Source organism: Triturus cristatus, chromosome 8, assembly GCF_964204655.1.
Source record: "Triturus cristatus chromosome 8, aTriCri1.1, whole genome shotgun sequence".
Lineage (NCBI taxonomy): Eukaryota > Metazoa > Chordata > Amphibia > Caudata > Salamandridae > Triturus > Triturus cristatus.
Window position 1 is genome coordinate 1,505,827,509 of NC_140591.1, and position 20,543 is coordinate 1,505,848,051.

Here is a 20,543-nt window from a genome sequence, read left to right on the forward strand (position 1 = left end):
ATCCAAATGTCTTTTTGTTATCTTATTAAACTCCAGTTTCTCTTTCATCATCTCTCTTTGTTTCTAAATACATGCTTTCCCTAAATTCTTCCAATTCTATTTCTTTTGGGTCTCTTTTTGACCTCTTTTATCTCTTTTCAACATTTTCTTTTACTATTTTCTTTTTATTTCTCCTATATCTACAACACAAGCACCCTAATCTAAGAATCAATAAAGCAACAATCACACATGTTAACGGAAATAATATCTTACCAAAAATGGTACTACCTATTTTAGCTATAAAATTCTTAACAGCAATCATCTTATTAGCCATTTTAGTCCAGATACTTTCAGCTTCCAGTGGTACTAATTCTTCATGCAAATCAGTAATATTTTTTAGATAAACTTTTAGATCTTTGCTTTCATCAGGAATGTAAGTGCAACAATGTTGAACTTTCAGCATTCCACAGACTCCACCCTCTTTTGCCAATAGAATGTCAAGGGCAATTCGATTTTGCATAGACATTGCACGTAAAGCAACCATTTCAGTATTAACTAGTAGAAAGCCTCCAGCGGTACTTGTCGATAAACGATCCACCACTGTTGACAGCTTCCGAATTCCATATGCATTTAATGAAATTCCCACTGCTGGTATTAAAGCTCCAAAAATATCTCCTACAATTTCTGACCAAGTTTCTCTTTTAAAGCGCGTTAGTAGATTAATTTGTTCTGTATCTTCTATTCTATCCATGTGGAAATTTTTTGGAAAGACCAGACCAACATAACATGTGCCATACCAATGGTCAGGCAACCTGTAATAAGCCTTATTCCCACAAATATAATACACTCCCGGGAAAACCGGATCCTCTCCTCCTTTGAATCCCCATCCCATTGCAATAAAGTATGTATCATGGCACTCACTAGTCCCAACAAAATAATAATCATATTGGCATTTCCTTCTGGTAATGCGAAGTTTACCCTTCTGTGGTGCATCTAGAGCCAAAGTTGGACTGACCCAATTTTCTAACTTCTTTCCCATCTCAATGTCCCACATTGTCTCACTCACTTTGTATCCTCCTGTCTTTTCATGTATGCCCATCCTTCTTTTCTCTACCATGTCTAGGAAAGCCTTTTCCTGTTCCTTTAAACTACAAGTTAAATTATTTCTAAAAATGTAATCTAATGTTAATTCTTTTGTCTCAATAAAAATCTCACCTAAAATATTAGCTTCTTTTGCAGGATTCAGTTTTTTATTCATAGGCAATTGCCCAAAAATATTATCTTTGTTAGACATGTCATAATCTATTTTCCCTAACAAATAAAAAATCCTAATCAACACACTACATGAAATCCCATATGTAGCTGGAAGATGATGATAAGTAACTCCCTCTGAAACGGATGCAGGTAATTGCATACAGACGTAGCAATCCCTTACTTCCATCGTCTTTACATATTCATACAATAACCTTGAAAAAACATTACTAGAAAAATCATTAATAGACCTATCCTTATGTATGTGTATACTGCTAATTCTAGTTGGCACTACTTTCTGTGTACTCTTCCCTATGCTAGTCATATTCTTAGTATGCATTCCCAAAGTGTCTACTGTAACTCTAAAAGTAACTAGTAAAGCAAGCACACTCCATAGTAGTATCAAGAGTCCTGTACACCAGCAGCACATTCTACGCCATCTCTTCATGAAGGTACATCTACTTTGATTATTTTCTGTGTTAGCCATCTTATTACTTTGACTGTGTCTTTTGACTTAGCCTCTACTACTCCACTACTGAACTTCTAGGACAGCAAGCATCCACTAGATTGTTACAATCTGTTAGTTCTTTAGATTTCTTCTTCTTCACTTTTCTCCAAGTGACTCCTTCAGTTCACTCAATTTGGATTTTCATCACTTTTCACTCCTTCTTCATCAACATCAAATTGCATCAGATCCTGAACATCCGTCTCTTCTCCAATATCGGACAAGATAACTTTCAGGATTCCAACCGTTTCCTCTTCCTCAACCACTCTCAGCAAGGACCCTTCTGGATTTCTTTGACCATCTGCCTCTTCTCCTTCTTCAGGCAGTGCCACATACGTCCATTCTGGTGACCTATACTTCTGGTTGGGCTTTCTGATTCTTTTGATTTCCTCTGGTTCTTTTGGTTCTTCTCCTTTCGCTTGATTTTGACTTGACACCTCGCTCACCTGTTCCGCTTTCGATGGGTTAACTCGTGTCAGTCGATACCTCAGCCTCTTTATCTTGTTAGGCCAAAGATCTCCTTTTGCATTTCTTTTCTGTTTTGCTTCTTTATTGTTTCTTTCTCCAATCCAAGTTCTCTTCCTTAGAACTCGACCCTCTGGAATCTCATTCTCGCTTTCATCAGATTCTGTCTCATTTGCCTCTTGTTCATCAGCAATTTTCTCTTTTACCACAATCTTTTTCCCCACCAATTGAGATTTCCCTACTACTGTCCCTCCTCGGGTCTCCGACACGCAATCTTCTTGCTGTCTACTTGTTCCTTCACCTAGCTTATCGTGGATGTTCCCTACACCTCCTCAGGGTTCTTCCGCAATCTGTCCCTCTCTATCTTCTTCTGACCCTACTTCTTCAAGAATTATCTCAGGTGGATTTCTCCCTACTTCCTCATTTGACTCAGGTATAGTCCCTGTGGAATTGTTCTTTTCTCCACTGCTTATTGGAACTTCAGGCACTTTTCCAGAATCTGCACTCTCTCCTGAGGTCTGCAATGTTCTTCTTGAAACTTTTTCTGGTAAGAAAAAAAAATCTCCTGACTCTCTTTCCACCCTTTCAGGATTCTTTTTTGTTCTCACTGTTTCAGTGTCTGCATCATCACTGGAATCAGATTCTTCAAAGTACTCTTTCCCAATCCCATTCTTTGGATTTGGAACTCTCAGAGTATGACTTGCATGGATCCAGTTCTTCACTCCAGCACACTTCACAGCAGTTGTTGTAGTCAAAATGACTTGTCTTGGTCTTCCCCACCTTGGAACCAAGCAATTTCGTCTTCTGTGGACTTTTATCCTCACATTTTACAACTGCTAACTCCTTAGGCAGCTGTATCGCCTCAAGCAACTTCCCAATCACTTCAGCATTCTTTATAGGAGTTCCACTTGAGGTCAGGAAACCTCTCTGTAGCCAAAGCTGGCCAAAATCATGGACAACTCCGAAACCGTATTGACTATCAGTCATTACAGTCACTCTCACATTTCTTCCAATTTTGCAAGCTTTTGTCAGTGCCACCAATTATGCCACTTGAGCAGATTTAACTCCCTTCAAAGGTGAAGCTTCCACAACTTCAGAAACTTTACACATGGCATATGCAGCACTTAGCACACCTTCTTCTGTTCTCAGACATGACCCATCCCCAAACAACACATGATCACTCTCAGGTAGTGGCAGATCTCTTATGTCTGGTCTCGGTTTTGTACAATAATCAAGCACATCCAAACAATCATGATCAACCTCATCTCTCACACTCACATTTTCAGCATCTGGCAACAGTGTTGCTGGATTCACATTCACACATCTCTCAAGAGTCACATTTGATGCTCCCAGAATGATCTTTTCAAATTTTGTCAGCCGACTATGTGACATATATTGAGTCCTGCTTCTCGTCAAAAGAATTGCCACATCATGAGGTACGAATACCCGTACAGGATATCCCATTATTATACCCTCACTCTGTTCCAAGCTTCTGCATGTAGCAGCTACTGCTTTTTGACAACCTGGTAAACCCACAGCTACTGGGTCAAGTGTTGATGAGAAGTACACAACTGGCCTTCTCAGTGGTCCATGTTTCTGGATTAACACTGAAAGCGCACATCCATTTCTCTCACTACAGTACAACTCAAACTCTTTCTCGTAGTCTGGCATTCCTAAGGCAGGGGCTTCACATAATCTGTTCTTTAATTCTTTGAATGCTGCCATTTGTTCTGCATTCAATTCCAATGGGTCTTTCACTTCACTTTTAGTCAATTTAATCAGTGGCTTTGCTATCAGGGAAAAATTACTTATCCACTGACGACAATAACCTACCATTTCCAGAAACATTCTTACTTCTCTCTGGCTCATTGGGGCTCTCATTCCTCTGATGATTTTGATCCTGTCAATGGTCACTTTTCTCAGACCCTTCTCAATATTGTGTCCAAGATAATGTACCTCTTTCTTGCAAAATTGCAATTTGGCTGGTGACACCTTTAATCCTCCATCAGCCAAGTGATTCAGTAAAGCTATAGTATCAACTTCACAAGCTTCACATGTCTTCGATGCCACAAGTAGGTCATCTATGTACTGTAGCAGCACTGAGTTTTCAGGCATTGTCAAACTTTCCAGAGACCTCTTTAGCAACTGATTAAATATAGAGGGGCTCTCTGTATATCCCTGTGGAATTCGGCACCATGCCAAAATACGCTGTCCAAACCGAAATGCAAAAATCGGGTGGCTGTCATGATGCAATGCAATTGAAAAGAAAGCATGGCACAAATCAATTACTGTGTACCATTCAGCATCATGAGGAATCTGATACAAGATCACTGATGGATTTGGCACAATAGGACAACATGATACCACAATTTTGTTAACTTTTCTCAAATCTTGTACTATTCTGAACTTCCCATTAGGTTTCTTCAGTCCCATTATAGGTGAATTACATGGACTACTTAGCAACTCTCTCAACACCCCTTGCTGAATCATTTTGTCAATTATAGGTGTTATTCCTTCAATTATTTCTGGTGTCAATCTGTATTGTGGAATATTAGGATAAGATATTGCCTCTTTCACTGTAATCTTTACTGGATCTACATTTTTCATCAAACCCACATCTTCTCCAGTTAAGTCCCACACTGCTGCTTTTACTGTGTGTCTCAACTCCTGAGGCAAATCATCTGGATTAAACACAGCATATGTTCCAATAACCTCACTTTCTCTATTGTCTAGAGTTACTCTGTATAGGACATCCTCATCCGGTGTCTCAAAAGCTATTCCATCCGGAGTACAAAAATGTGCAATTCATTTTACACAACAAATCCCTACCTAACAAGTTCACTGGACTTGTGTCACAAACCTGTGCATGTCTGTAAATTTCCCTATCCTTACCCTTACTGGTTCAGTAAGACGAGTCTTAATCTGTGTATTAGATACACCAACCACTTGGATTGCTTCGTCCGAGAGAGGAAGATTCTTTATATCTGCTGACCTGACAGTTGATCTCGTAGCTCCTGTGTCTACTAAAAAAGTAACACTTTCTCCATTTATTTTCCCATCTACAAATGGTCCTGCCTGGTCTATTTCTAGAGTTGCTCCAAGTATGCACTCTTCCTCCTCTCTTCGGCACCGTCAGAAGTCCCCTTCAGACTCACTACCCTCATTCCTTAGCCAGTATTGCTGTACTGGATTTGTACGTCTCGGTTTGTTTACCTGTTCTTCATTGTAGAAACCCGAATCCTGACTGTACTTTTGGGATCCCCTGTTCTGTGGCAGGGGCGGCTTTGGCTCCTGATTCTGCTGCTTGACAACCTTCTGCTGTTGCTGCGGATGATTACAACCCTCGTTCTGCACCTGTTGATTCAAGGATGGATTGTCATTATTAACTAATGGTGGATTCGTACACTCGGATCTCCAGTGCCCTAATTTTCCGCAGTTGTGACATGGGAATTTTTTCTTCGCCTCCTCAATGTTCCCCTTTCCTTTTCCTGTACCATATCCAGGCCTATTTCCTGGGTTATTTGCTTGTTCAACCAACTGTGCTTCTTGCCTTTCTGCAACATTCACCTGTGCCCACATTGCTTTCTCCTTCAGTTTTCTTTGCTTTGCCTCAATTTCATCACTAAAGTATTTTGCATGTCTCAAGATTTCATCAATCTTCTTACTCTGCCAGTCGACTGTGTGCTCCCGTATCATTTCACTGATTTCAGGTCTCAAGCCATATACAAACCTATATACAAAATGGCTCAAATCCTTGTCACCCAGATGTTCGTCTCCACTGAACAGTTTAAAAGCCAGTATTAACCTTTCATAAAAGGCATGAACTGATTCTTTCGCTTCCTGATGTGTTCGATCTATCTTAACCCAATCTGTCTGTTTAGGGGGTACTTTATTTTTCAGGAAAACTATGACCTGCTCATACTTTTTCATAACCTCCGGGTCTGGAGCTCCTGTCTTTGGATCTCTCGGGTATTCTTTTGTAGGCTAATCTATGACTATTTTACATTCTGTCCACAAGTCTGCTGGAACAATTATTATCGAACAGACTATTCAGGTTAATCCACAGTACTTTTGATAATTTCACAAACCTGTCAACCTGCCTATACCACTCGACAGGCTTTTCTCTCAGTCGAGGGAAATCATTCGTGAATGACAAAATATCCTGTCTAGTCCATGGGACATGTACATACCCTCCTCCAGGAATCTCTCTCATGGGATAAGCATCCACTGTTTTTTCTTTTTCTCTCATGGGAAATGCTGTGTAGGTCCTGTCCACGGAATCTTCCCTTTTCTTATACTATCTATCTTTCCATTTTTCCACATCTCCCCATTTTCGCAATAATCCAATCATTTCCTTAATCTGTCCTGTTCGGCCCACATCATTCAAATTCTCAATATCTTTATCCGTAAAGTCTACTCGGTAAGGCTTCTTTAAAGCTTTTACCTTATCCATATCAATTCCCATTTCACTCGCAATACCCTTCAATCTGTCATGTGTATTTCTAGCTCTCCATGTGATATTCTTACACATAAACATCAATTCACATTCATGATGATCTTTTAACGTTTCTATAGGAATTGTTCCCACTATAAGCTCTTCCAATTCAATACGCAATCTAGCTACATCAATTGCCTGTGAATCCTTTTCCTTCCTTTGCAAGGCTTTCAACCAGTCATTCAAATCTTCAGCCGTTATTCCTGTAGATTTCTCTGTACTTACTGGTTCTGCCATTCTCTGTGGTTTTAAAATTGATCCTCCAACCATACTATTCCTTTCCACACAACCAGTATTCAATCCTGAATTAGACTGCACATTTAACTCTCCACCACAAATAGTATGTCCCAACTGATTCTCTCCTGCCCTTATTTCCGTCTGTTCTGGAGAACTAATCAATCTATTTCCCACATATGGAACTGTCAAACCATTTTCACCCGTCCTCTGCTTGTCAAAAATAGGCATAACTGGACCTATAGTTACAGGCACCGTAACAGATTCTAGATTCTTAGTCAATTCTCTAATTTTCTCTGTCAACTCAAATGTAGTTCTCGCTAGTTCCCTTGTCTTTTCGTCCTCAATTTCATTCTCCCTTTCTCTCTCTCACTCTCTCTCTCTCTTCCTTTCTGCAAAAGAGCCACTACTTTTTAAATCAGGAGTCACGACTTCTGTCTTTATGATCCGTAAGGTATCTCTCATTGGGGTAACTACTGGTGTTCCCACTTCTGGTTCTCGTCTATATGGGGGTGGTCCCTTATAGAGCATGTCATCTAAGACTTCGTCCTCAGACTCATTTGGCCCATACCTCCTTAATTCTGCATTATGTACTCTCTCTGTACATTTTCTCCCTTCTGTTTCCTCAGCAGTTCTCATAGGATACAATCCCTCAGTCATACTAGCATCTCGCCATCTCCTCATTCGATCATGATGTGTTTCACGATCATATTTCCTCCCAAACATATATCTATAGTTACCTCCACTCCTCTGTTTTTCTCGCTCATGCACTTCATCTTCCCATTCTACCAATGCCTCGAACTGTGTTGGTCTTGGTCTCGGCTCTAAACTCATCATCTTTTCCTGTAAATTTCTTAACACAGCCAGATTAAATGATCCGTGTTCCGGGAATGCTAAAACTCCATCTTCTCTAGTGTACTTTACCCAATTGTCTAACCAAATACAGGTATGATACCCATATTTCGCAACCATGAAGGATGCAGGGGTTCTTGTCGGAGGTAGTAACTCCCCTTCTCTAGTTACTATATCCTTATCCTTGTCGAACCATGTCTTAATTTTACTGAACTAGGATTTCTTTTTCTTTTCCTCTGTATGGTAATACATTTTCGCGTTTACCACAACTCTTTAGTCCTTTCTACAACTGTACGATCTTTTGTCCAATAACAGCGCGACTCACGCTAACGCACCAATCCTGGAGCGTCTACGTCACTGTCTCAGTCCACAAATCCCAGCGCGACTCACACTAACGCACCAATCCTGCAGCGTCTACGTCACCCTTTACTTTTTCCAATCCTTGCGCGGCGCACACCAACGCACCAATCACAGCACTCCTGCTGTTCTAACCCACTGTCCAATAACAGCGCGGTCTCCCTGACGTCAGCAGTCGCTGCAGCAGCCTTTGCTCCTGTCTCCTGTCATTCGTCTACCCCTCCTTTACAAGACCTTCTCAGTAGACTTTGTTTCAGAATCTACAAATCTATTAGTTACAACATATAAACATCTCCATTGTCTGCTCCGTTAACCACAGAATAGTAAAGACTTTTCCCACGAGAATCCCGCTTCTCTCTAGAACAGCGCTTACCTCTGCTCTGCTACAGAATTGTTACTTTCGTTGACACAGTAGTACATCCCTCTACTCTGCCCTTCTAACATGCATCCATAAACTGTTTCCTCCCGAAATGTTCCTAGGAGCTTCACAATCAACTAAATGCCTATACATTCACGCACTTTCGCACTAGAAAATGTAGTATATTCACACAGAATCCTGTCTTTCCCGAGAACAGCGAACAATCTGTCCTGCTACAGAATTATAACACACGTTAACACAGCAGCGCTTACCTCTGCTCCGTCCTTCAAACAAGCTCAGAGAATACCTATTACCTTCCCAGTGATAAGCGTTAACGGAAATCCCAATAGGATCCCTGATACCTAAGACCAGAACTTCACAGATAACCTTCGCAACCATACACACTCCTCTTATACCAGAAATATATTTCTAATAGTAACACACGACGATGTCCCTGAATCGAACCCAGACAATACGACGCGCAATTTCAATTGTCACACGTTTTTCCCTGCATGCGTACAGGGCCAACAATTCCGCTTTTCCCGAGAGCAGCGCTTCCCTCTGCCCTACTACGGAACCGTCACCGACTCCCTACGTTCCAGAAGCCGTACACACTACATATAACTCAATACGACTTCATCATATAGTGTTAATACATAAATCAACAACAATCAAGAATCAAAAAGCCTATGAACAAGCAATCTATTAGATCAAGACAATAATCAAAACCATCATTCTGCTACCAGGAAACTGCTGCAGATCAAAGCTTATAAAATCCCTCAACTTCCATGGACGGAGTAATCTCACAGTTACACGCACATACATACATCATACACTGGTGGGGCCCATTACACCAACATTCATTCTATCACCCTATCCGTACTGAATATGAGGAAACACACCTTAATTAATCTGCATATAATTTGAGGTCAATGCAACCAAATTGAATTGTCTTGAGTCTTAGTAAAACAATTTAAACACTTCTGAGATCTCAATAACATGACAAAGAAATAACCACCCGACACTGTAATTCAAACAAGAATTATTTATCTAATTAATTCATATGAAAGCCATTTCAATTGCAAGATCATTATTCTCATATTTACCTATTCTGGCTAAATGTCGTTCTCTAAATCAGGACTAGACTCCCAGCAAAGGATAAACAGGCACATGCATCAAAAAGAGAGTTTGCGAGTCCTTATTAGCGAATTTTAAGGAATCGCAAATAAAGACTCGCAAAACACGATGCAACAAAAACATTGCGAGAATATAGCGAATCGCTAAAAATCGCTAAATAAATTGCGATTTCGGCATTTGCGAACTCGCTATTAGCGATTTCGCAATTAGCGAAATCGCAAATACCGAAGTCGCATTTTGATGCATCCTGATGACATCACAACCAGGAAGTGAGCAGCACCAGCCTCATTTCCAGTGCACAGTGTCAGGGAGAGGAGGGAGCTGGCTCTGGGAGCAGAACAGGAGTGTGACAGAGACAGAAGAACAACTTGTGATATCAAATGGAAGCCTCACAAACAGCAGAGGAGAGCCAAACAGGCAGGAAACGCAAAATTAAATTTGCAGAAAAAGAAATTGACACCCTCATTGAGGGAGTAGTCCACAGCCATGACAAGCTGTTTGGAAAGGCATCATTGAAAGTGGCAGAGCAGGAAAAAAGGAAAATCTGGCTCCGGATCCAAAACAGGGTCAATGCCATTGGGGTGACACACCGCACCATTGAAGAACTCAAAAAACGATGGTACGACTTGCGCAGTCGGGCTAAGGTGCGCATAGCTGACCGCCTGAAGGAGGCAAAGAAGACAGGAGGTGGAACACCAACAGACACTGGGAACACTCCCATGGAGGACTTGATTGAATCCACCATCCAGCCAGAAGCTGTTGTTGGTGTGACCCAGCTGGACACGTCCGGAGCAGCAAACACATCTGAAGGTAAGATGAATGTATGTTTTCTTAGTGTTACAAAATGTAAAGGTAGAACTCGACCACAGTACAGCCCAAGTGCAGACCCTGAACATCCAGTACACAATGCATTCAGTAGGTGAGGGGCATTATGGGAGATGTAGTTTGGTGAAGCAGTAAAAATGTCAAATCTCAGAGTAACAACCCAAAAAAGCTTAATAGAGTATAAAATCATTTACAAAGGCAGAAATTTATTACTGTGCAATTAATATCACAGACATGAAATAATACAGTGTTGCACTGTTTCACCTCACAGATGCGCAACGTGTAGAAGATGTGGATAGCGATTCCCCAGACATGCAGGACACCAGCGCAGGTGAACAGATGGACACACCTGTGGTGCAAATAAATCCCTCACGTCCAACAAAGTCACGCAGGGCTACTGTTCCATCCCTAGTCACCATGGAGTGTGAAGATGATGAGGCTGATGCAACACCAGGTGGCAGCCATGGCCAGACAACTTCCATCACACAACCACAACCACAGGTCCCCAGAAATAATCACAGAGCCCGGCGTAGGAGAGGAAGAGCACTCAGGACACAGCAGGAGGAGCAAACAAGTGATGTCTGGGGTGGTCTTGAGGGACAGATGCTCCGTATGCAGCGCCTGCAGACAAAAAACACACGATTAGTACAATTGCAAGTTGGCAAGATGGCTAGCAACATAGCAGTACTGTCAGAAAGTGTGCAGCAACTGAGCAAGGTGATGCATGAGGGAAATGTATCCCAGAAGAGACAGCATCGTCAACTAATGCTGCAATTGAAAATGTTTGCTAAATCAAACAATAGATTGGCCACGACAACTGCACTGCTGGCACGTAGGTCTGTGACCATGCAAACTGAAATGTGCCATTGGAGCGGCGATGTGGCTAAAGCACTGGACCAGGTCACCAATGCAGTTGATTTGCTAAATGCTTCCACAATTGCGGTCAACAATTCCACGCCCGAAGAGGGTAGTGAGGGTGGCTCAAGCCTAAGTAGTGTGGCAGTTCCAGTCCGCACTGCAGGAAGACGCAACACACGCAGCAGTACCCCCGCCGCTTCCAACATAACGGATGACAATGCTGGGTCTGACAGGCGTCTGGGTGTTCGTGGCAAAAAGCGCTAGACTGGCATGTACAAGTGCATTCCACTATGGTGACGTAACCATTTATTTGGATTTGACTTTTCACAGAGTGACAAGTGAATTGACATTTGCAAACCACTTATGTCCATTGCACTGGTCAGATTACAAGTGTGCTTGAACACTCATGGCAATTTTATTTAATTAAAGAATACTTTGATAGCAATAGTCAGTTTCTGTGTCATCATTACTCACCTCAGAAATAATTTTGTGTGATGTCAAATCTTCTCCTACGCCCTTCTGCTGCGCTTGCCCCTTGTGCTGCATGGTGTTGTGGCACTTGCTGGTTCCCATCCTCCGAATCGCTGTCAGACACCTCGATGTCCATTCCTCCCCTTGTCGCTATGTTGTGCAGCATGGCACATGCCGCTACTATCTTGCAGCATTGTTCAGGGTTGTACTTCAGTGCTCCACCGGTCTTATGTAGACATCTGAATCGGCTCTTCAACAGCCCAAATGTGCGCTCTATGATGTTCCTTGTCGAAATATGTGCTGCATTGTACCTCTGTTGATTGGCAGTTGTGGGATTGAGGTAAGGCGTCATTAGGTAATTACGCAAGGCGTATGCGCTGTCACCTACATGTAATGGAGCAAAGAGTCAGTGGCAGCTTCACATTGACATACGTACAATGACAGTGATAAACTATAACACATATTTACCAAGCAGATGTCCCTCTCCAAATTCTCCCCTGACAAGACGGGTGTGTATGCCACTTTGCCTGAAGATATAAGAGTCATGTGCACTCCCTGGAAATTGCGCAACAATGTCAGTGATAATGTTTTTGGCATTGCACACAACCTGAATATTGAGGGAATGGTAACATTTCCTATTTCTATATATATATTCCTGTGTTGCGTAGGGACATATTGCAACGTGGGTGCAATCAATACAACCCAAAACATGTGGGAAACGAGCTATCTGGTAGAACTCCTGTTTGGTTTTTGCAAGGTCAAGCGCGGTGGTAGGGAACTTGATATGAGACCCGATCACGGCCATCATGGCATCAAGGAATGCTTTCAATATTCTTGAAAGTGCGCTTTGTGACACACCTCCCGCAACAGCAATGACCCCCTGAAAACTGCCTGACGCCAGGAGGTGTAGGCAACATAGGACCTGCACATGCGTTGGGATGGCATTGGTCCTACGTGTCTGTCGTTGCATTATGGGGTCCAATTCATTGATTAGGTCATGGATCATTGCTGCATTGAGCCTATACTTGTCGTATATCTCATCCTCTTGCTGGCCTAGCAAAGTTATGCGGACTCTGAAGATGCGCTCATTCATTCGCCTCCGTCTCTGTGCGGCAGCCTGCAGCCTCATCCTCCTCGCCATCAGGTAAATCCCTGCCATTGTGAACAGTGCTGGCTCATTCTGGGTGTGTTTAAATGGGTTTCAGTTGGTTTTCACCTGTCTGTGATTTGCACTCATGATTACCACCTGGTTGTGATCCTTCTTATTTAGCGATCGCTAATTTGCGATTTTCATGGAAATCGCTATTTGCGATTTGTCATGCATACATTTAGCGAATCGTTGTTTGCGATTCGCTCATTGGGACACGCTAATACCGATTCGCTATTTGATTCGCAGAATGTTTTGCGATTCCTTATATTTGCGAAAAAATGTTTTTTCGCAAATATACAGTTGATGCATTTCAACACTGACTTTTGCGATCGCAAACGGCCTATTTTTGCGATTCGCACCGTTTGCGATCGCAAAAAGGTTTGATGCATGTGCCTGTTAATGTCTCTCAAGCCGTCATATAGAGTCACTGTCCTCTCCGTCAGCATCGGTCCTCTGATCATAAGTTCAGAAAGAAGTGGCCACAGACCCTCTCTAGTCTAGATATATTTATACTAAAATTTACATACTAAAAGTTACAAACAAAGCTCTCAAACATCCGTTAAACAGGAAAGGATGTCATCTTGCAACATTAGAAGAATCTCCGCTCTTGGATATCTTGAAATTCAAAACAGGGAAATAGGAAGTTCATAACTAATTCGTAACTTCCACGGATGTCTTTCCTCGGTATTGTATCTTTCACAATGAAGCCGTCAAAAATGTTCATTTGTGACAAATATTCTCTACCAAGGATAACTGGCGGATAACTGGCGGTCATCCCAGAATTGACATCACTTCCATGGCTTTTCAGTTCAAGCAGAGACCAGGGTCACAATCAACGAGGCCTCTCTTCATATTTCATCTACTCAAATGCAGGCTGTAGATGTCGGCCATTTCTCAACAGGCCACAATGGGTAACTTAATTAAAAAGAAACACAAGACATCGTTACCACATTATATTGATTATACTGTGTTAATACCCACTAATACCCTTATGTGTATGTATTTATCTAGCCATTTGCAACATAAATAAGCCATTAATTCATATTAATTTAAAGCGCAAACACATAACAAATATCGCAAAAGCAACATTTATTAAATTAATTTGCTCACCAACTTAGTTCACTTAAATATTTTAGCCATGCAATTGCGTTCCCACGTGTAACTTCTTCAGTTAATAAGGTTGATTAGTTAAATACACAACAAAACTTAGTACTTAATAATTAATCATTAGTAATTTTAATTATGACGTACAAAACATAAACTGATGTTTGGGTTTAAATAGAAAACCCTGCTCCAGCATCATCACCTTGCACAATTGTTGCGTCTACATTGCAACCAGGAAATCAGAGTGATGGGCTGCTAGTAAATTTTCTATGTGGGCCATTAGGTGTGAAACACCACATTTGTCCATGGCTTTGGCCTATAATTGTGACCTTTTGTTTTAAATGTGCAAGCAAAGTAATAAATCTCTAATGCAATGACAAAAGAGAATGGATACTGAATACCAGTAGTTGCCTCATGACAAGTTCCCTGGATTTTTGGCTGGTGTTCTCCTACCATAAATGTACAGCTCCTGACCGCATCAGGATTAATTGGTGAATCACAATTAGTAGTGAAACACCTATATTCTGTTGGGAAAGACTTCTGAAATAGTTTACATATTAAAAGGCATTGTGGATAACTAAACGTTGAATTCATGTAAGGTACACCGCCATGTCCTACCCTGGGTATCTAGTTTTCAGAAATTTTTGGGTTAGTAAGTCACCCTGGGTAGCAGCTGAACCCGTGCATAAGTAATACCTTCATTAAGCAAGGCAAGTAAAAAAATATTTGGAACTTTCACAAGTCGGCCAGTCAATGTGTGAAAACAGCGCTCAATAAAATCCAAATTTTCTCTTGCTAGCCATGGGAAAGGAGATGCTCTGTGCTCCAGATGGGTAGAAAGACTGTTGGGGCTTTAGGAGTAGTTCATTGGCCCTCCCACATCCAATGTCATTCCTAAAACAAAAAAGATATCGCTGGTGTATAAAGGGCTGGCTTCAATGCCGGTGGCGCCAGGTGCGACAATGACCTCCTTCTCCATGGATTCCATCACTACCACCTTCCAACAATGGCCCTCGAGTCTTCATTACCAGTCTCTCTCTCATGCATTTCATTAGTTTTATAGTGTCTCTCATATCAGTGTAAGGTGTCAGAGCCCTTTACATTGCATACACATTACACAGAGACAATTAATCATAAGTGTGTAAATCAGTGTATAGGAAATGTTATATCAGACAGAGGACTAGAAGGTGTAGGGGTCACAAGTTATCCTTACTGGTAAGCAGTATAGTTCGAGTGCTTGGTCTGGAGAAACACAAACTTAGAATTTAAGATGTAACACCATGGTCGGGGGTAGCTTTACTAATAAGAATTGATTTCTACCCAAGTGAAACCTTTTTGCAACCTTAGAATAACGAAAGACTGGAGAAAAAAATCATACGCTCTAATCTATACCTTGCAGTTTGCATGCAGATCTTTGATGAAAATGAATAGCTCACTGTTCTATATCAGGATTTAAACTTTTAAACTACAAGTAACAGAAGGGTCTCTCTGATAGAAGCAGTAACGCACTGACATATTTACATTGTATGCACTTTGTGATCTGCATGGTACACATGCTTTGCAGCCGGCATTTTAACCTTCTGTACTACTTTATGATGAGTCAAAACTTCCGCTAGACCAAACTCAGGCCTCTCAGGAATAAGGCCATTATTCACCAGTTATCTTAACATTTTAATATTTGCCTGAAATTTTCTGGAGTCAAGGAATGCGGCAGAAGGTGCTTCTAAAACCATATTGTTCTTAAAAACACATCCCCCCTCAAAGTCAGCACCCAGTGCTGTAGCACCAATCGCAATGCCCTAGAGCCGGACCTGAGTACATAGTCAGCACCCGGTACGGTATCACCAATTGCACTGCCCTAGAGCCGTACCTGAGTAGAAAGTGGGTTTCCCCTCACCACCCCTCAGGGCAGAATTGCAGTAAGTCTCCCAATCAACCCCCTGGGTTGCAGTAAAACTGTCTGGGGCAGAGTCACATCCCAATATCTAGCCAGCCAACTGCCACACCTTTTTTCGGTCTATTTTTACCTGGTGTTTAGTGGACATTTGTTTCCCTGGGGATGATTGGGGATAAACTGCCCAATCTGTCTGTAAGGGGACAGAAAGATTGTTGTTCTAAAGGTCGGGAGTGCATAGGCCATGTCCAGTGGGAGCAAATCCCCCAACAATAACTTAAAAATATTCAATGGTGGTCTAGGGTGCTTTCTACCTCTCCCAGTAGGGAGGTTGGGGGTAAACACACCATATAAGTCCACTGCGGGTAAAAAAAAATATTATGCTCAGTGTGGAAGAACAAAGGACAATGCTAGACCAGTCAATCAAAAATATTCCCTCGTGGCCAAGAAGGCTTTCTGCCCTCAGAGCAGATTAGTGGCAAACTATCCAGCCCACAGGGTGCAGAAAGACTGCTGTGCTAGGGTAGGGAGTGTGAAGTCCCATGCCCTCAGAATGCACCCCACTAAACAGAGAATTGTGCAGTTCTCTTGCACCTAGAGGATTTTCTTCCCTTTTGGGGAGCACATTGGGGATATACACCCCATCAAACCCCCGGGGGATAGAAAATATAATTTGTCCAAGGTAGGGGACCACTCCCCTCAAAACAATTAAGTGTTCATTTTCTTTGTGTCTACCTGGCTTTCTTTTCTTCAGGGAAGCACAGGCCGATGCCCAGAGGGGCTGCTACCCTCCCAGGCAGGGATCCAGTAGGCAGAGACAGCAATGGAAAGAGAACAATTTCCCCTTTTTAATGATGCCTTTCATATGTGACGCAATGTGCCCCCACTCCATTAGTACAGTTTGCTTTCACTTTGATGTACTGTGATGACAGTGCACTGTGTATGCTAGCGCTAAAGCAAAATGAAAAATAATCATGCTGGGGATGCGAGCAAAGCTTACCTTGCATCCCAACTTAGATTTTAGAAAACAAAAAGCTTCTAATTATAAAATAGGTGCATTTTCTTTTCAAGTACAGAGGAGCACCAGGTAACACACTCCACACTACAGATGGAGAGCAGAGGAGGTTAATTTGTCGTACACCACTCAAAAGAGATTAAATATGGGATGTATATTCTGTGGGTACTTAACCATTAGCATATGAAGTGCTCTGCTTTGGGCTCCAAAGTAAACACTTCTGTGGCACAAACAAATGTCTAGAAACATTGGGGCATATTTACTAATTTTGTCACACAGTGCAGCACAGAAAGTCATCTTGCTGCACTGTACTGCATGACAGGGAAAGGGCAGCAATGCACCTTATTTAAAGGAATACTGTGCATTCCTAATTTTTCTCCTGCAGTAGTGCCATTTTGCCTTACTAACGCCAACACATTCACCCTTGCACCAGGATTCAAGGGTGCCTGTGTTGCATAAAGGATTATTATTGTGCAGGAAAGGGCACCTTTCTGCACAAAAACAATCCAGTTGAGATCGGCTGATCAGTGGAAAGTGACTTTTCCTAGGTTCTGGAAGTCAAGATGGGGTCAGCCTTTGGAATACTCTCCCTGCACATATTGTGAACCATATTGTGAACCATAATTCATATCCGTGTTCCACAGGCACATAAAATTGTGCCTCTTTTTGCAACCATAATTCCTTCTGATGGTCTCCCCCGTTTGCTTTTGATGGTTATAGTGCTTTGATGCCTTTATGGTAATATGCCCCTTCTATCAAATTCAAAATTCTAATTGAGAAGATTTTCCCAATATGTGAGTTTCACTAGCCATGAGTGGGACGTCACGTCTCAAGATATGTCTTTATTTTCCGAATACACTTCTAGGAAGACACATTGGTTATTGACCTACAAATTATTTGTTGTATCAGTGGTCAATGATGGTGTATGGAGCGAGAGGTGAATTCTATAGGGGAGGATAGCCTTTTGTGAAGTATTTAAAATTATATGCTTTAAATCCTAGCACGGGAAAAACTAAAGCTGACCTTTGCACACCCCCTTTAAATATTGTAGCTCTTGCTTGTGCAATGTTTTGAGCATTTTGCAGTCTGAAGAGCCTTTATTACCGGAACTTCAGGGAGAGGTCCTTTGTTTTGTTATTCATTACCAAACTCTCTTGTGCCCAGCCTATTCATGGGTGTTTCAAAGGTACAACAGTGGGTACTTTTAAGTTAACTTCAGACATTATCTATAAAGATGCCATCAACATTTATCTGCTAATCAACTCCATGATTGGAATTTTGGTTTAACAACTTAACAGTAGGTAAGTATGCCCCTCTTGTTGTTATATCACATCTGCTTATTTTCAGGAGGAACTCAAAGGGAGAGACAACTTTAGTTAGACAGGATATGCAAGAGATGTGATTACTTTTGCTTATCCAATTATCAATAATCAACAGATATATTAACTGTGGTATTTATTAACCTTCTTTTGTGTCCGTTTCCATTTTGTTTTGTTTTGTAGACTTCGTCGACTCTCGTCCACAGGTAAAAGGATGTGAAAAATGTGCTCCTCATATATACTTTATGAATTGCTCTCTGACTTTTCTTGTAGAATGTGATTTCTAACAATAGTACATTGGATGAACTATCTGTTATTTTAGAAGAGACAGACTCAGAAATGTTTGCACCAAAGCACCTGTCTCTAACTTTAGCACAAATTCATTTAAGGGGTGTAATACATTAAATTGATATTGCAGTGAACAGGAAGGAAGGCACATGAAGGAGAGGAACTAAATGGAGAGGGAAGTTGCATGACAAATATCAACAAATCATTTCGATATTCAAACTGAGCGCATCATTTACAAAAAAAAGTATGTAGCATAGCGTTGCAAGCCATTTTGCTGCGCCAGGCTGCATTATAAACAATATCACGCATCCATGTGCTTTCCACTGCACTGGAGCACAATTGTCTGCCATGCGTCAGTGCGTGCATCGTTGCAACAGGAATGATTCTCTTTGTGCAGGAAGGGACACCTTCCTGCACAAAAACTATCTAATGGCATTTTCCTCTTTCTATGCATGTAGAAATAGGCAGAAACGAGGAGAAGTAAAAGTATTTCTCCTTGTTGCGCCACTCCTTTGTCGCCCATGGGGAGGTGTAGAATTCTGACACATTCTCAGCTTTACAAAGCTTTTTACATCTGGGACTGTGTCAGGTTCCATGGATACTGCATGGGAACACCCGTAGCAACACCCAGAGTAGTACGTGAAAAGGGCCCATATTTACAAGGCAATGAAAGTCATGCAGGGTGACTTTACGTTGCCTTGTAAATATGGGAAGGCAGACTGCGCTACTGGTGCATCAAAAGAAGTGACGCACGAGCGGTGCAATGGGCTTGTAAATGAGGCCCTGAGTATTTAGGAAGGTAGAGAGTAACAACAATCAACATCCGTACATTGTAAAGTGCAGATCTGAATGTTGGATAGCATCTGTATCTGTATGAAAACGTGAGGGTTCAATCTGACTCAGGGAGCTTGGGGCACTAAACCCTACTTTAAAAGCAAATTTGTGATGTTCTCCGATGATTTATTGCGACTACTTGGGATGTCCCTGGGCTATTATGTATTCAATGAAACAACCCACAGCTCCTAAAACCCTGAGATCTGGATGTAAAATTCCTAGCAATGCACCCGGGGCTATGACATCCAGGGATTGACACATCACTTCATCCTGTAGTCTGCTCATACCCAGGATAAAGTGTTCTTCGACACCCAGGATGGAGTGATTCAATACCTACACTCTGATTAAAATATCCCCTTACAATGGGGTGTAATTTACCCAGTGGTCTCTAAAACAAGCATCCAGGATGCTCCTAACAACCACAGGCTTGTCTCTCCCAGTACCTACTAATGCTGCAATGATCTCCTCATCTTGAACCTTGAGGGCTTCCAAAAGTGAGATGATCCTCATTCCTTGTACTCTTGGTGGACCCCCCTCTCAGACACCTGGTTGCTGGAAATTTGCCCTTTTCTTGTCTCTCACCTGATTTTCTTTTTTTGGGCCTTTTTTACTGAACACTATTGTTTCTGGCAATGCATGGTTGGGGCATAATTTATAGTTATCACAGAGAACTATAACTGATGAATTTCAGACTTTTCTATGTTTACAACATAATTATTCTGGTGAAATGTGACACCTAATCGTCCCTTTAACTTTAGGTTTTTTTCAGTAAATTTCTTTGGGTTTTTAAACATTTAATATATAAATGTACTTTACATGTACACCTAACTATAACATTCCTTTAACCTTTAGGTTTTTTCAGTTAATGTCATTTTTAAAAAAAAAATTGAAGCTAATTTACATGTACTCCTAACTATAATGTCCCTTTAACATTTGGGGTTTTTCAGTGAATTTCTAAGATTTATTTAATGCAAAGTCACATATTATTACCATACCTAACTATAACGTCACTTTAACCATTGTTATTTCTAAAGATTTTATCTTTTTTTCACATAAATAAAAATGTTATTACTATATATAACGCCAATCCCATGGTGCACTCAACCTTCACTTTGTGCAGCCCTGGGTTGGCCACAGAGTCTGGCCTACAAC

At 41.4% G+C, this 20,543-nt stretch overlaps 1 long non-coding RNA gene across 1 annotated transcript in view; it reads left to right on the top strand.

Annotated features, from left to right (window-relative positions):
- The window catches only part of LOC146806016 (uncharacterized), a 377,339-nt gene that overhangs the window by 30,669 nt on the left and 326,127 nt on the right, over positions 1 to 20,543 (top strand). Inside the window, exon 2 of the long non-coding RNA XR_014967541.1 lies at positions 18,453 to 18,475. This is a non-coding gene — a long non-coding RNA (uncharacterized LOC146806016). The remainder of the gene's footprint in view (positions 1 to 18,452; positions 18,476 to 20,543) is intronic.